Below are 18418 nucleotides of genomic sequence, written 5' to 3' on the forward strand. Positions count from 1 at the left end.
GTTAAGCCATGGTCTGGCTGACATCCCCGAAAGCAGGATTTATTGATAGACTGGACATGTGTTAAGAGAAAAAAGATTCAAGGAAGACTAAGGTTTTTGGTGTAAGCAAAAGAAATAACACTTGCTATATAAGGACATGGAAGAGACTGGGCCACAATGACTTAGTGATTTTACTTTTTGTTTAAACTTTTTTTTTTTCCCCAAATCTTGTCTGCATTCATTCTCTAAGAGAGGGAAAGAGTGGTTTTGCCCCAGAACAAGTTTTAATAACCACCAGGTAGGATGACCAACTTTCATGACTAACACTATTTTTCTTCTCATAGGCATTTTCCTTCTGCATCCTTCAACACATGACCAGCCAACTATAGACTCTGGGTCAATTAGCAGAGGAAAAACCCCTTACAGGGATCTGATCTAAAAGGGCTTAGCAGGTACTGTGGGAGCGGATAAGTCAGAGAACATATTTAAATCAGGGTGAAGATGTTTAACATATATTTCAGGCCAATAAAAATTAGCTCTCTGGGGCCAGCCAGATGGTGTAGTGGTTAAGTCCGCACACTCCGCTTTGGCAGCCCGGGGTTCGCAGGTTTGGATCTAGAACTGCTGGTCCAGCCACGCTGTGGCAGCATCCCATATAAAATAGAGGAAGACTGGCACAGATGTTAGCTCAGGGCCAGTCTTCCTCACACACACTCACACAAAATTAGCTCCAGATTATATAAAGAAGAAAGAAAACAGAGAGTAAAGATGATTATCAGAGGATAGATCAGAAAGGGAGTGGGGATGGATAGATCTCTAAGCACCTAGGAAAAGGCCTCTTTGTTTTTTGAATGAATGGTGTTCTAGTGGCTAAGGAGAGTTGGTCAAGTTTAAATCTTAATCTTGGATTGCAATTTAACTTACATACAGTGGAGGAAAATCAAATGAAGATTGTATTATCATCCCCACAAAGACTGAATACTTCCTAAAGAGTCATTCATCACAGTCCGTTTTTCACTTTTCAGTTTTCACATGAGTTTGCCTATAAGCCTAAATTTTAAAAAGGAAAGTTTCTCCAAGTCAATATAAAAACCCAAAACTTTTATAATAACATGTTCACTAAAAATGCATATTTAAAATTTTTCTGAGACAACTTAATAGCAATAAAATAACCCAGCAGTGTGGGCAGGAAGTGCTACATTACTGTCTCTTCAGTTTAAAAGCCTTAAAAGGAACTTCTAAAGCCCACATTATTGTAGTGGCTACTCACCACAGGGCAGAAAATTCCAGTAGCCGTTCTCTTTCCATCTGAGAGCTGCCTTCCAGGAGGGAATAACTAACTCTCTCCAATCACCCCTAACTGTTTGAAGATGGAAGGAGAAGGGGCAGAAGCTGTTCCAGGGAATGAGAGAACTTCACTGATGGAGAAAGAAAATACTTCCCTTTTGCCACTTCAAAAAAATAAAATTTATATTTAGAATGTGATGGTAAACCACGGAGAGATCACACAAACCTTGAACTTTATGCAAGGAAAGTGGAACCCCTTGTACAAAGAAATCGAGGCTTCTGCCTGGATGATGGAGGAAGCCGGGACAGGCATGGACCGGGCTACCCAATCTCTAGCAAGTACTGGAACCTGGGAACAGAGCCAGCCCAGGCTGTGCAGCTGCGGGAGGAAGCCTCAGCTTCCTTCTGCAGGACCACGACCAACCCCACCCTTGAGCCTCCACACTCAGTGCAAGCTCCCCAGGCCAACAGAAGGGAAGAGGCACACCACAAGAAAGAGAATCTTGGTGACTACGAAGGCTGCCTGCTCTAAGGTTTAGCTCACCTTGTTTAGCAGTGTAGATATTCTTCAGGAAGGTTCGCATCCATACAGAAACAGGAAAACAGTTACACAAAATGAACCCATTTCAGTTTTAAAAAATATTTTTAGCAGAAATTTCCTGTCACATGATTACATTTCTACCACACAGGAGAATTTCATTCCTCTGAAAGAATCAATTTCTCATTAATATACTCTCTAGAATACTGGGGGGTGGAAAACAGTGGCTTAATGCCACTAACAATTAAAAGAAACAAACAAACAGATGCCTACCTACCTCTACAACGTTATCATGTATGGAAACAAGTAACAAGTACCCCCCTGCGCTTTGCTACAACAAGACGACCGGCACGGTGAGGATTTGTTTGTTTGCACCGAACACTGCTCCCTGCAGTAGCACAGAAAAGGATTAGTGGTAAACATTTCTTAGCTTTGTTCACATGAGAAATGGAAGGAACAAAAGAAAACTTTTGATTTCTTTCTCTGCATTCCTCCATCAGTGACTGGATTTTCAAACTTTTCTAATGTTAGTAAGGATGAGTCAGAGAGAGAGAACTATTAAATAAATTTGTATTTCGCTAACCCCGAAGCCGCCTCCTGGAAGAGCCAAAAACCACGAATATAGTTCATACTTTAATGTTCAAGTTGAAAAATAATGTAAACCTTATTCTTAACTTTAAAACAAAACCAAACTCTGCCACTTTTATGTCCCTCAGCTGTGTTATAAATGGACCCATAGACACTGAAAAAAAAAAACATGAGAAAGATACACTAGAAAATGAAACCACTTACCTTGGTCAGTGGACATGATTTCACATATACTGATAATCAGTCTACTTTGGCTTGATAAAAAAATGTTCAGCTTTATTCTTCTAAAGTTCATGTGATAAATTTCACTCCTGGCTTTACAGCCGGTGGTAGACTGGAGATCACACAGATCAGCCAGAAGCTCTGATCGGTGCCCTGTTTACTTCAAGGCATTCTTAGACCTTACTGCCCCAAGACAACCTCATGCATAATATGCCACACCTCCCAGAGGAAGGGCTGCTGCAGTGTTTCTTGTGAGACTGAGTGTATGAGGATGGAGAGACTTCTATTTATTGCAGGAAAATAAACAACAACAGAGGCACATGGAAGCTCAAAGGCACTGGAAATACATTTGGGAATAGGATGGTTTATAAACTGACTAATTCCTTAGCTATTAGTAATGCTCTAAAAAAGCCAACATGAAAACAGTTTGTTTCCACTTTAACTGGGTCCGTGCCCTTGACCAAAGAGGTTACAGATTCAGGATTCACAGGCTTAAGATGTTAAAATGTTAATTTGAATGATCTCAAATGCTATTTTGTCACTTATGACTTTCCATTTTAGCCCAGCTCACTGATCTTGGTGAATAAATAGTGCAGACTGAATAAATACTACTCACCAATTTCCTAAGGAAACCAAGTTTCATATGGTATTTCAGAACACTGGTAAAATACTTATTACTCATTTTTATATGTCTTTATAAACATATTTAATCAGCACTATAAAAATTTCTCATAGTCCTGAAAAATCAGAAAATGTCAATTTAAATATTTATAAAATCACAATGAAGTAACAGGCTAGACACATCACCCTAATGGTTGCAAATAACCCCTGCCAAGCCCTCCTCAGTGTGTCCAGATGCAGTGGTTCCCACACTGCTGTGTGCATCAGGTCACCTGGATGGCATCTGAAAACCCACACTGTTCCACCTCAAGAGTTGAATTCTACCAGTCTGTGGTGGAGCCCCAGGATTTGCATTTCTAACAAGCTCCCAGGTGCCACGGACACTGCTGGTCTCGGACTGCACTTTATGGACCACACGTGGAGAACCACTGGGCAGCAGCTTGCCTGTCTGGAGTCCTGACTCACTCACTGATGGCCTAAAGCTCTGGCTCAATTGCACCCGCTTGTTGGTTGTCAAACTATGGTGCTGCGTGTTGCTGTGATACTGAAAGCTATGCCGCCAGTATTTCAAATACCAGCAGGGTCACCTAAGGTGGACAGGTTTCAGCGGAGCTCCCAGACTAGACAGACTAGGAAGAAAAAACCTGGAAGCCATCCACTTCTGAAAAAAATTGGCCATGAAAACCCTGTGAATAGCAGCAGAGCACTGTCTGATAGAGCGCCAGAAGGTAAAAGGATGGTGCAAAAAGACCGGGTAGAATTCCGCTCTGCTGTACACAGGGTCAGTAGAAGTCAGCACTGACTTGATGGCATTAACAACAAAAAAGAATTGATTAATGTTAGGGCAGCGGGGCAATGCTCAGGATGAGGTATGAGGGGCTTACGTATGTATACACGCAAATGCCACTCACAGTAACTTCTGCCTCCTCATCAGGAAGTAGGGGTTATTGACCCGATAATTCTTAATGAAAGAAATGTGTTTGCATATTAGGCATGAATAGGGTTTTACAACTAATCTAAAAAGAACAGACAATTAAAACATGGAGAAGGGAGTCAAAGAAAGAGAAGAAACCTGAATCGTCTTTTATTTCCTCTGCAAACTCCACCCGTGTGTTTAAATTTCACTGTGGCAGGAAAACTGTTTAGATTTGATTCCAAGACCACTTAGCCTCGGCAAGTTTCAGTAATGTAAAAAGCAGAATGTTTCTCTGTCATAAAAATGCCCCAACTTCTGTGCTTCCTGAGCTTTGATAGCAGTGTTTAAATTACAATCTCAGGTTTGGTTTTCAAACAAATACCTTTTCTTTTTTTGCAGCTAAAATTTACTTAGTGCCAGGTGCTATGTTAACCACTTTCCATGCAGCATTTTATGAAATCCTCACTTTAAGGTAATAGTAATTTATCATTATTTTACAGAAGAGAACCACTCTTCTGTGAAAGCAATAATACAGGTAAGGTAAGGAGTAATAATTTATCACCATTTTACAGGAGAGAAAACTAGGTTTCAGAGGTTAAAAATATCGTGGCCAGTAACACTAGTAAAATGACAACCTTTAAGAAATGAAATTCACCTCTGTACAATAAATTAAGATATAATGGAATCCACTTTTGAATCTTTTTTTTCCCCTAGGAAAGATTCACCCTGAGCTAACATCTGTAGCCAATCTTCCTCTTATTTTTTTTTATGTGCGCCACTGCCACAGCATGGCCACTGACAGATGAGTGGTGTGATTCCATACCCAGGAACCAAACCCGGGCCGCCAAAGTGGAACGTGCCAAAGTTTAACCACTAGGTCACCAGAGCTGACCCTTAATCCACTTTTCAATCTTTATACATAGATGAAAACCAAAACATGATTTGCAACTAGGAAGTGATAATTAAAATAAAATATAACTATTATGATTGACTCTCATTGTCCATAAGTGGATAATCTGCAATTATATTCAGCATCTACCGCAAACTTGTAACTAAATTCTAAGCTCCCAACAGCAGCCATGGCAGTTTCTTATAAAGTTAAACATGCACTTCCACATAACCCAGCGATCACACTCCTAGGCACTTACCCCAGTGAAATGAATACTTACATTTACACAAAAACCTGTACATGAATGTTTACAGAGGCTTTATTCCTAAGCACTAAAAGCTGGAAAACACCTAATTGTCCTTCAAGTAGTGAAAGAATAAGCAAATGATGGTAAATCCATAAAATCGCCTAACACTCCGTAATAACAAAGAACGAACTAAGGACACTCATATGTGCATCAGAAAGAAGCCAACTTAAAAGGCTGCATCTGTGTGATTCCACATGACAATCTGGAAAAGGCAAATCTATAGGGACAGAAAATAGATTTGAGGTTGCAGGGGGCTGGTGGTGTGGGAAGAGACTGACTGATTATGAAACGGCACGATGGAATCTTTGAAGATACTCTGTATCTTCATTGTGGTGGTGGTTACATGCCTGTATGCATTTGTCTAAACTCAGAATTGTACCCTAAAGATGGTGAATTTTACTGTATATAAATTATCTCATTTAAAAAAATTAAGGAGCAAATAAAGCAATTTATTCTTTAAAAAAGAGAGGGGCTATGAAAGGGATGGTTTGTCTTGGATAGTATAAACTCAAAACTAAATCATTTTTGGTACATCCACTGCCTTTCTCATCATCAATAGGAGAGCTAATCACTGGTTCATTTTGTTTCCTATGATTTTTAATAACTTTGAAAAATTAAAAAGTGACATAATTAGCTCTCTACAGAAAGTCCATTTGTGAACATTGAAGTCTAGGATGGTATATTTAAAAGGCCTTTTCAAATAAATGTTTAGATAATTTAATTTGGTAAGATTATTTGTCATAGATATAAGTCCTGAAAAATATCCAAAATCCATGCTAACAGACTCATAGCTATTCACAAAATACCCTGTGCACTGAAGACTTCATGGGCTGTCACCATGCTCTCAGGCTTTTCCTCCTTATAGAGGGGTGGTTTCTTTACAAATTCTGAAGAGTAAGGAAAACTCAGAAAGTTCTGTCGAACATCCACATGGTCTTTCATAACCACTTGCTTTTTCATTATATTGCACTTAGTTTACTTTCTATTAAAGGCTAGCTGTGTTATTTCCAATAGCTTACCAATTCTAATGGAAACGATCTACAGCAAAAATTTTAGCATGCAACCTGTGTTTCCTGAATTAAAATCTATTAATCTACAATGTTTAAAACAAGGTGAGGGGGCGTGGGGGGACCAAGTTGTCTGGCCCAGTGTTTTTATTTCAAGCTACCTGGCACATCATCTATCCTGTAAATGAAAACTTCCATATACTAACGACAAAGTTGGCTTTAATAGTTATTTACTAATAAATGTATTTTGGCAATAAAATAACAAGACAATTATGTCAAGTGAATGTTAGCATTTCACTTTGTTCGGATAGAACAAGAGGTAGGAAAAAATAATTGAAGTACTTTTGGCTTTCCATTATCAACTAAGGATTAAAATCTTCAGATTGATTCTCCAATATTATTTAACTGGGAGGCAATCTCCATTTTCACAGAATGAAACTAATCTGAATCTTAACCCATTTTGCACTCTTTAGTCTTCTAATAACGGTCTAATAAAATCAAATAACAATTTGGTATTAAAATGATTCCCTTGTTAACTTAAAAAACACCTTTTAATTTGAAAAACCAACCAATTGATGCATAATATCCATTTTGCATGTCTGTGAGCCTTAATGAAGTGAGGCCTGCAAATTCTTGAATACATGCCAGGTAAATCCTGTTGCTTGAATATTTTTGTACCAAATTATTTTTATACAGATCTTCAAAGCAAGCCTATTATCCCTGAATCTCTCTCTCTCTCTTTTTTTTTAATTTAATGTACTTAGGGCCAGCCCGGTGGCGCAGCGGTTAAGTGTGCGCGTTCTGCTTTGGCAGCCTGGGGTTCGCCTGTTCGGATCCCAGATGTAGACATGGCACCGCTTGACAAGCCATGCTGTGGTAGGCGTCCCACATATAAATCAGAGGAAGACGGGCACGGATGTTAGCTCAGGGCCAGGCTTCCTCAGCAAAAAGAGGAGGATTGGCAGCAGTTAGCTCAGGGCTAATCTTCATCCAAAAAAAAAAAAAGAGAGAGAGGAAAAAAAAATAATGTACTTAATTATATTAATTCTTTAGTTAGATATTCAGTTAAAGTCCCAACCACACAGTACTGTTAAAGCAGACAGTACTCCTCAAACTATGGTTTCTGGATGGATGACAACACAATCCTAGATTAAACTGCTGGCCATTCTGGCTTCTAACTCAATTCCATTGCTCTTCTACTTGGGAAGCCCATGGAAAGCTACACATCTTTCTAATGGCATATGGATAGGGAGAGTTTGCATATTTTAGATATACAGTTTAGGAAAAGAAACCTTGATCTGAAATGTCATCTCACTTTAGAAATTCTCTTCTAATAAAAAACATATAATCCTAGAGCAAAAACACTCCTTCCTAATCTAAATTATGGAATTGATCCTCATGTCCTTATTTATAGCCTGTCTGATCTTATCTGTGTGGATTTCCTGTATCACACCACTTATTTCATATGTTCACATAGACAGATCAGCCATAAACACACTTTAAATCAGTGATATTTCTTCTCTTTTGGCATTTCCCCTCATCGAGGTCCACTCTTTTCTCTGTCTTTCATGCCTTTTATCTAGTTTTGCTTTTGTACTAATCCCAGGTAACTGATATTATCTAAATTCAAAGAAGAAACTAAGCTAATTGATAAATATGTTGTTTCTTCTTTAATTATGCCCATTATTATTTTTACGGAACATCTTTGGATTCCACTTGATCAACTCCAAGTAATCACCTTACCCTGGAGGAACTATGTGTTTCGTGTAAGTAAATCACCTTCACTTCATTAAGTAGTTAATTCTGAGATTTCAAATTCTACAATTCTCATCTTGCCATCACCTAGATTTCCGCCTTTCCCGCTCTAAACTCTGGAAGGAACCCATTCTTAGCTCTCACAAGAACTTCATTAAATAACATACGCAAAGCACTCAACATCATGCGGGGCACACAGATGTTCATTCCTCTTCTCCGCTCAGTCCCTCCTTATCACAGTCCTGAGGCCTCACCCACCTCCCAACAGTCACTCTTTACAAGTGCTTTCTCTAGCAGTTTAGTGTGCTTTACCTGCATCTCTTTCATCTCTATCTAAATAAGGATGTCCACCTATAGGGGTCTAGTGCTGAAGTTGCCATGTATTGCGAGTAAAACATTATTGCAACTATTTAATGCTACAGAATTTCAGTTGGGGAAGATGAAAAAGTTCTACAGATGAATGGTGGTGATGGTGGTAGAACAATGTGAATGTACTAATGCCACAGAACTGTACACTTAAAAATGGCTAAAATGGTAAATTTTATGTTAGGTATATTTTACAATAAACTGGAATATTTCCCACCATCAATTTATGCTATCGACGTCAGTCAGCTTATCCTTACTGCTCCCCAGTCTATTAGTTCACGCTTCTGAGTTCCTAGACTATCGTAGACTCTCCATTGCCTGTACTGTTCCTCTGCATGCTTCTCTTTCTTCTCTTCTCTTACCTACTTACCTACTCTGTACAACTGACCCCAGGAGGGCTGCAACTACTGCACTATGCAGAAGATTCTAAAATGTCTATTTTCCGTACCAACCTCTCTTCAGCTTTCTGCTCTCATTTATGTAAATCTGGAAAGTACCTCCTTCACTGGAGAAGGGAAGTTTAAACTTTATTGTAAAGGATAAGTAGGATTTCATTAGGCAGCAGAAGGAAGGAAAGGATCCTATTTCAGGTCTTAGTGAGGAAATGTGTGGCAGACCTGTAAACTTCATTACAGCTTGCAGGACTGTCCATCACTCACCAGCTGATATCCTCGAAGGCTGCTGACCTCACCTAGAGTGAAATCCAAACCCCACAGAAGGCCTGAAGGTTCTGGCCCCTGCTTACCTTTCTAGCCTCATCTCTTGCCCCTTTGCTTTCAAACTAAGTTCCCAAACCATGTTCCCTCTATCAATCACCAGTTTTGAGAAGGAAGTCAAGAAAAACATTTTCTTTTCATAAATTTCCACAGGAACCTATTATTTTTTCCAACTTTGAAATAACCATGCAGCTTCCACAACAGGCTCCTCTGAGGCTTTAAGAAAATAAAACTTAGGCTTTGCCCTTATCGGGTCAGATAAAGGGTAAAGTATGGCCAGTTGGGTTGATATTAACTTACGAGGGAAGAGAGAGGGCTCTTATTTCTCTGTTTTTTCATCAGCTGCCTCATCCAGATTTCTTTTAATTACTGTCTTCCTTTCCCTAACATCCTAATGCACAGCTTGCTGGTGTAACACAACTGCTTAGGCCTTTTCTATTGTCCCAAATATTCTTAAAGGACAAACTCAGAACATGGAAAGAAAAGATACCCTAAATATAACCAGCACCATCCTATCTTTGCAAATCGTCCTCTCTAATCAGCCCACAGATAATGACACACTTAAACATCCAGCTTCCTTCTTGATGCATCGCAGAAGTATATTACAGAAATAAAGAAAATTCCAAAGAAAGAAAGAATATTAGCAGATCCAGATTTCAGTAAGCTTTGAGATAACTTTTTCTACTGTCTTCGTAAGAGGAATTAAGACCAAGGATAAAAAGGGAATTAATTTAAAAAAACACGAACAGCCTATTTCCAACCTATGAGCCTTAACTGATAAATGCGTACTTGATAAATTATAAATTTACTTGCTTGAAATTTTCAACTTATTACCCTGACGATCAATATATTGTGAACTTTCCCAACAGTGCTGAAACAGAAATAGGTTTTCAATATTACACCATGGATTATAAAATATCCACATAGTCTTTAAGACACACACTTTAGTTTGTACATTAATGACTAGTAGAACTCAAGATAAATAATCTTTTATTAGTAAACAGCTCACTGTCCATGGAGTATGGCTTATCTTTATCCTCTACTCAAGGTAGTAAAGGCAAACATATCTAGCATGTTGACAGATAACACAAATGGGTAAGGATACAGGTTTAGAACAGGATGAATTAAGAGTTAGTTGTAGCAAACTGGAGAACGATTTTTTTTTTAATTTAAATTTTAAAACTCAGAAACATTGTGAGTCAAAGAAAACTTTGAGCCACCAATTTGAGATCGCTTCTAGAATTGTTCTATCTGTTTATTTACAGAGAATTACTGAGCCCCTACGTGGGACTCAATACACTGTCCATGGCACACTGCTAGGCAGTTGGGGATTGTTGACAAAGTCCTGACCATCACTTTCCTTCAATCTCACTTTCCTTTAGCCACACTATCCTTTTCAGTTCCTACGGCCTTAAGGTCTTCACATACGACTAATCTCACTATCCTCTGTGGATTTCCTTTGAACACTTATTTACAACTGTATGTTCATTCAATGTCCTTGTTTAGCATGTGTCTTCCTGACTATTCCCAAAGCTTCTAGAGACCAAGGATCATGACCGTCCCATTCATTATTATGAACCCCATGTTCATTGTGTCAGACACTTAACACAATGTCATTAAATGGTCCCTTCCAAGGAGTCAAAGGGAGAGCAGATAAGTAAAATGGTGATTGTCTGGCTGGGGCCTTGTTACTCTTATAGGTGCATAGCGGAGGGTCAGGGAAGGTTTTCTAGAACAATGATCTCCAAACTTTTTGATGGCACATCCCTCTTAGTATGAAATCTGGGCACTGCACTCCCAAATATGTATATATGATACGTGCATGTATAAATGTACAAGTTAAATACAAATATTACTGCATTAAAATGCATACTGTAAAACAAAAATAAAACTTAAAATAGGATGAGGTAACAACAAAATGTTATTTTTGAAAAAACAATGTGATTCAATCTGTTTTGTTTTTTAAAATCTTGGTTAAGTATTTCATGATACAGCAATTTGAAAGAGCGGATCTAAGTCAACTTACCTCCATTCTTGGTTTTAATGATTGCCCTACCTGAGAAAGATTCACTGTTCTAAAAGGAAGTACACCATTGGCTAAATTTACTAAATCATGGCATACATTTTTAAATCCCACCTACCAATTACGCAAAGGTTTTGCTTGAAATTCTTGTAGTAAATTTCCATCTGCCTTGATGTCTTGGAAGGTGTTAAATTTTTTTATTTTTGAAAATTTGGTCTAAAATCTACTAAAGCTATTTCAAAGATTTTTAAACAAAGTTAACAAGATGTGTATTTAAGTTTAGATGTGTGCAAAAAATGAGTTTTTTAAAAAATAAATAAAAAAAATAGAAGATACATATACCAATTTTGGTGATAAAATTATATAATCATGGAAACATTTCCAAACAATCATTTCAAAAATGCTCTGTCCATAGTGCACTTTTCCTCTGCCAATTACTTTCTTACTCATTCGAATGTCCCCTTTACCTCAAAAGGACAGGTTCTGGTTTTTTTTCCAAATATATCTGCCAGGTAAGAACCCGCTAACCATGTCCTGACAGACACTTGTCTTCACATGAAAAGTGAGTGAATGAGGAACATTTGTGGTTTTTTGTAAAAGAAAAAGACACAATGTCTTTGGTCTGACAACTTGCTTAAGTACCGTGCCATTACAAAACGTACAAATCTCTAGGTGGTACGAAAGATGTTTATGGTCACTTGTTACCAAGTATTGCCAGAATTCCACTAACTAAGATAAAGTCATCTTAGTGTGTTTAACCAGCCAGGCCTAAAAAGCCATGGGCACAAAAGAGACAAGTGAGCTTGCTACTGCCTACCTCCCGTTCTTCCCTCAGAATTCCTCACACGTGCCTGATATGCTAGATGTATCTGACACATAGATGGAAGGTCCCAGAATAAATCCATATATATTAGGAAGGCTAAGGTGTGTTTTCTTTTAAACTCCTTAGGCAAAATCTTCCAAGTTCCAGGATCTGCTTCCTGCACTGCAGTGGTTCAGCTCTTACACGCTGGGACACATAACCCTTCATGGACCATTGCTCTGGAGAAGGCAACTTCTAGAAGATAAGTAGTATTTATGTTCCTAGGTAGTTTTTCACAGGGATTTTGTACATTTCATCTAATAACCCTTCGATCTTCAAGTTATTCCTAAAATTTAGCTATGTCGTAAAGCTGACATAGATGCTATTGTACCAATGTTAAAATGATGATGACTATAAAAAGCAGGCAGCATAAACAGTAAACACTACATGCAACAACACTGAAGTAATTTGGAAAAAAAAATCTCCAGAACGATTTTAAGTTGAATTCTCCTAAAACTTTAACCATATTCTTTAGATCAGTCTAGATGCTAAGAAGACCACCTAACCCAATGGTTTGATTCTAGAATATCAATTATGATAAAAAAAAAATTAAGAAAATTTCATGAAATTAAGGATATCATTACATTTTCATCTAAAAGTAACTCAATAATGTTGATAAAGAAATATTTGAAAAAGAATGCTATTCCCATAGTAAAAGATACCAGTTAAAAGAATATCATTTTTAAGCTTTGCATTGGAATAAATGTTTTTAAATTATAAGATCCAATCCTGAAGAAACCGTCATCTCAAGCATCCCCAGTGGCAGGCAAATTGAAACATCCATTGAGGAGGCAAAATGACAATGCATATCAAAACCCAGAAAACTGCAGCTCACCTCACTCTGCCACTGTGGGCAAGAGATCCTAAACAAAAAGCTGCCCACATAAAGATGAATGTCACGGCATTTAGAAAAGGGGAAAATTAGACGCAACCTCACAGTTTAACAAAATCATTTTTATATACTCCCTCCCCCAAGACAAGGTCAGTTCAAAGTACACAGAAGCCACACAATATTTGCTAATTTGAATGAGTTAATAAAGAAGCTTTACTAAACACTTAGGCACTTTTTTGGTACTCACTAAAAACACACGAGACCTGAAATTGCCCAATTTAAATTAGGGTCATTTCCAGATCCACTACAGTATTATGCAGCTATAGTCCCAATACTATGTCATAGATATGTACTCATTAGATAAAATTACCATCTCAAGCCAAAGTACTAAGTTTCCCATTTCTTTCTTCATTTAAATAGCAGATTAAAGTTTTGATGTGTCCATAGGTCAGAGACATTTTACTAGAGAAGAATTTTTACTCTTATTGTTTATAAATAAACCTTCTAATAACTACCCTGGAATTTAAAATGAGAGGTTTTTATTCCCTTTAAAGAAACTTTATTTTAAATGTAAGAGTTTGCACTAGGAGATCGCTTTATAATTTACACATTATGTAGTTCATAGTATGCATCAATGTAAACATACAGGTTTGGAATAGATAACCTTGTCAGTTTCACCATCATTACTATTAACCAGGGTGGGTCTAAAAGACCAGGTATCACGCATACTCAGTGCAAAGAGAAAATGCTGCTGATACTAATCACAACTTTAAATAGGGGAACTATTTCCACATCCTATAACTTTTCAAAGAGCTTTTTCTCCTGCTTACTATTTGTTGTTTTCGTCCAGCTTTCCGAGAAGAGTATTTTGAGAATTTTAGTTATTCCATTATATACTAATTAGAGATCGACAGCCTGTTATTTATTAAAATCAAGTTACTAGTTATAGACTGGGTTAGACTTGTTCAATAGATTATCTAGTTTTTTTGAAAACTCATTTGACTGCCTCCTTAAAATTGGTATTATATAACCACAGTTTTCAATTTATCCTATCTTTCTCTATGAGATTTTGGTCCTTATCCATCCACAATCATTTTTATTTTTGAAAGACACATATACTCATATATATCTGTGAAAATACAGTTTCTGTCTGCCTGTTTTTATCCCTGCTGTTCAAATAAAGGTAGGAAGTTTTACTTCAAGAGTAAATGAAGTTGTTTGAAGTAGCACCACATATGGAAAGCCAAATGTCAGCATAGTCTGGCAAGACCAGTAGGGATAGGCAGGAAAGCAGATTTTTCAAATCAAAACAAATATGTATAAAAAAGGACTTTTGTTTCATTCACAAAGATTATTGTTGCTTTTAACTCTGCAGCTCTACTGATGATGACAACCTTCCAGTTCCTCAGTGATTCTCAAACACTTTGAAGACGTTTGGGTAAGACTCATTCTTTTCCTCATTCCTTCCATTTGATGCTTTATCTGGCACCTTCTATTTGCTGGTCCTTGTGTGAACGCCTGGGAGCATAAAGATGATCAACGAAATCCATGACCCCAACAGCATCCAATTTAATTAGGGAGAGCTGGACAAGAACGGGTCCAGCACCACCAGAGATTTGAGGAGGAACTGTTCAACTCTCTTTGTTGGAGTAGGGCTCTTTCCAGAAGTGGAGACAAGCAGCTAGATGAGGTAGATACTGTTCCAATCCTCTGGTGTGGTATCTCTCCTTGTCTTCCAAGTGTTGAAACGGCAACGCAAAATTGTCACTGGCAATTTGGGTAAGTTCCTTTACCTTAAATTTCTTTTTCTTAGCCTTAATTCAGTTCAACAATCTGAATTTAAAGTGGAGGAATAAAATAGTTCCTAGCCTCAGGAACTCAATATTGTTGGGGAAAGAAATAAGAGAACAGCCAATGGCAAAATACGTTGATGATAAATATAATCACAGAGTGCTCCAAGAGCTCAGAAGAGTAATGCAGCTGGGAAACAAGGTTTCCTGGAAGACTGGCAGTTGAGCTGTGTCTTAAAGGAGCCCACTTAACACTGAAATTTTTTTTCAGTCATTAAAAAAAATAAAAACAAAGACCAACATTGTACAGACATTTCTTGTCTCAATATTGACCCTGCTTTAATAGTTTATTACTGAAATATGTATATAACTAATTTCCTGCTTAGATAGATTTTAGACATTTTTGCATAAATATAAATATTAGTTTTTCCAAGTTATACTGTGAACTCAAAAGAACGCTGTTTTAATTTTCTCATTCACTCCACAGCAAGGGTTCAGTTACCTGTTGATAGGCAACAATTTTAAATGGTAGGAATTGCTACAATTTGAATTATGATACACAAGGAAAAGTAGTTCTTTTTAATGTCGGATTATTTTCCTTTTGCTGTCATGTTTTCCTTTTTTGCAAAATGGAAACATACAATTTATCATACTAAGATTTACATGGACTTATGTGGCATTTGTATTTGAAATTGTAAAAAATATAAATTTCAGGAGCCAGCCCAGTGGTGCAGTGGGCTGCTCTGCTTCAGCAGCCCAGGGTTCATGGGTTCGTATCCTGGGTGCAGACCTACACACTGCTCGTCAAGCCATGCTGCTGTGGTGGTGTCCTACAAACAAAACAGAGGTAGACTGGCACAGATGCTAGCTCAGGGCCAATCTTCCTCATCAAAAAGAATACACACACACACACACACACACACACACACACTTCATATGTAAATGTAAACCAGTTAGCCTTGTGATGAGATATTCAATACAGTTCCAAAGTCAAAAGTAGGACTTGAGCCTGCTTCCCCTCTAATGATGCATCATCTAGTCAGCAATCCAAGCTGGAAACTTCAGCACTGTCCTTGACACTTTCCACTCCTTCACCCCATCCACACACCTAGCTAGTCACCAAGTCCTGACAATTATACTCCTACAGACTTTTCAGTTCCTGACGTCTTCTACATTTTTGTGCCACTGTCTTAATTCAAGGAACTCATCATCCCTCTCTTGGACCATCTGTTCCCTATCAAAATGGCAGGGAACCTTGCCACCCCAACCCTTTCTCTACGGTGCTGTCAGAGTCATCTTTCCAAAAGGTATAAAGGACCAAGTTGCTTGCCAGCTGAAAAATCTGGAAGACACTTGTCCACTGCCAACAGGATAAAGTCCCAATAAGGTCTGGTTTACACAATCTAACAAAATTCAGTGCCATTATCTTACAAATCCTAACCACTCCACACCTACATTCAATCCCAATACTCTGGTTACACCCACTTCCTTGGATTCCAAACACGTATTGTGCTTTCATCATTTTCAAGCCTTTATGTACGTTGCTCCCTTGACAGGAAATACCCTTCCTTCTCCACCTGGCAGAACTCTCCTCACCCCTAAGATGTGGGGCAGAGCTGTCTCCAAGGCAACATCTTTCTGATTCTCTGGCTTGGGCACAAGTCCTTCCTTCTCTCTGTGCAATGACAGCACCTTGTGTGCACTTTTACAGTCTTACCAGTTTGCATTATACATTTTAGTTACTAAAGTGAGCTTATTGAGAGCAATACCGTATCTTTACTGCTCAGCACAGTGCTGGACACAAAGAAAACACCTAAATGTTTATTAACGGAATGCTGGGGTTGCCTAGACAAGGAGATAAACCTATCTAACTTTATCAAAGGAGAGTCCATTTGATCTGTTCCCCCCTAGAAATTTTATGCAAACATCATGCCCTTGCCCCTTTCTGCCAATGTTCACAAACAACAGAAGAGCTCTTGTGGGAATTTATTATACCTGTGGGCAATCAAGAGAAACAGTTCTGAGTGGCTGAGGATGCAGGAAAAGTAGACAGCCATTATATGTGCTTCAAAGCATCTGCCTTTCACTTCCATCTGGCCAAAGTAACTCAGTTTTTACTATTGTTAAAAGGTATATGCTCCCTGAGAGGGAAAGAGCTGGATCTTGGAACAGCCTTTTTCAAAGCCATTGTGCATTTTTGGTAGTCAAACTATCGGATTAGCTAGTGGCTTGTCTACCTGGTACAGAGCTGGTTCTTCTGAGAGAAGAAACTACACTCTGACAATTTTCTATGACAAAAAGGCAGTGACAAACTCTAATAGGGGATGGGGGTGCTAATCTGGAAAGAGGAGTCCCAAATGTTTTGGCACCAACAGATACCTGAAAGCTGAAGCTAAGTGAGCTCAAAGTCATGAGCCCTCAAAGGACCATGACCTTGAGTTTAGGATATACTCTTCAGAATTAGTCTACGAGTTGTTAATCATCACAGAAGAGACTCAAGGTACACAATGATCAGAAAGCATAAAGTAACTCAAAAAAACTCAAGGAAAAAAGGTATTGATCAGTTTTACAGTAATAATTTTATGCCTATTTCATGTTTTAAAGAGGAAAAGTAAGCTTTACAGAAAATGCTAAAGTAAGTTTCAGTCCTGAGATCAGCTTACTCTTTAAGGAGCTATGCCTTTTCCTAATGAGCAAAAAGAATATACCTTTAGGGGCTGGCCCCGTGGCCGAGTGGTTAAGTCCGTGCGCTCCGCTGCAGGGGGCCCAGTGTTTCGTTGGTTCGAATCCTGGGCGCGGATGTGGCACTGCTCATCAAACCACGCTGAGGCAGTGTCCCACATGCTACAACTAGAAGGACCCACAACAAAGAATATACAACTATGTACTGGGGGGCTTTGGGGAGAAAAAGGAAAAAATAAAATCTTTAAAAAAAAAAAAAAAGAATATACCTTTACTATTACTTTGCTTTGGCAAAAAGATGACACCAAACACAACACACACACACACCCCTACCCACCCACCAAAAGATTGAAGGTTCTTGGTTCCTGTGTAGTTCTGTGTAGTTTCAAAGAATTTTAATATCTGAGATTTAAACAACTCTCATGTTGAATTTATAGCAAAGCTGTTAATGTATCTCTGCCATAATTTAACTTAACCACCAAAACATAAAAATCACGGCTCATCACCCTTCCTTCCTAGAATACAGTTAAACTCACAGACAAGCAGACTTACCATGGTGGCTTCCCTCCGCTCTCTTGTTCAAGTTTTGTACCACTTTACTCATCTCACTAGAGGATGAACAAGGAAAATGCTTCTCCCATTTGGCCAGCCAATTTGGTTACTATCCTCTATCCATAAACGGCCAAATCCTAACTCTGCCTTAGCATCAATCATTAGCAAACCTTAAAATGACTTCCATCACATAATCCAACACCAGCCTATCACCTCCTGCAAGTTCTGACTCAAATTCAGTGCCACCTGCTTAATCCCACAGACTCTGATGTCTCTTATATAAGAATTTCGCCTCTCTTTCACAAAAGCTACTTGGCTCGGACACCTTCTCCTAACAACCATAACAATCATTCCCAAGAAAATTCTGTTTCCATAACAGACTATTTGGGTTGAAAAGGATTTTAGAAGTAATTTAATTCTACATACCTGACAGATGAATTTTCTCTACAGTATCTCTTATAAGTGCTTGTCTAATTTCTATAGGAA

At 38.3% G+C, this 18418-nt stretch overlaps 1 protein-coding gene across 8 annotated transcripts in view; it reads right to left on the minus strand.

The window, feature by feature from the left end:
* FGD4 (FYVE, RhoGEF and PH domain containing 4) overlaps positions 1 to 18418 on the minus strand; it is a 193457-nt gene that overhangs the window by 80865 nt on the left and 94174 nt on the right. The window contains exons 1-2 of one of the 8 annotated variants that reach the window (XM_046668832.1): positions 2597 to 2808; positions 2082 to 2192 (exon numbers count right to left, since the gene is read on the minus strand). The exons of 4 other annotated variants lie outside the window; for them this stretch is intronic. The gene's annotated coding sequence lies outside the window, so the exon portion shown is untranslated. Of the gene's footprint in view, positions 1 to 1810; positions 1834 to 2081; positions 2193 to 2596; positions 2809 to 18418 lie in introns of those variants that run through there. 3 more of the 8 variants (XM_046668825.1, XM_046668841.1, XM_046668850.1) reach the window with 3 other exon arrangements.

The sequence above is a fragment of the Equus quagga genome, chromosome 1 (genome assembly GCF_021613505.1).
Source record: "Equus quagga isolate Etosha38 chromosome 1, UCLA_HA_Equagga_1.0, whole genome shotgun sequence".
Classification (NCBI taxonomy): Eukaryota; Metazoa; Chordata; class Mammalia; order Perissodactyla; family Equidae; genus Equus; species Equus quagga.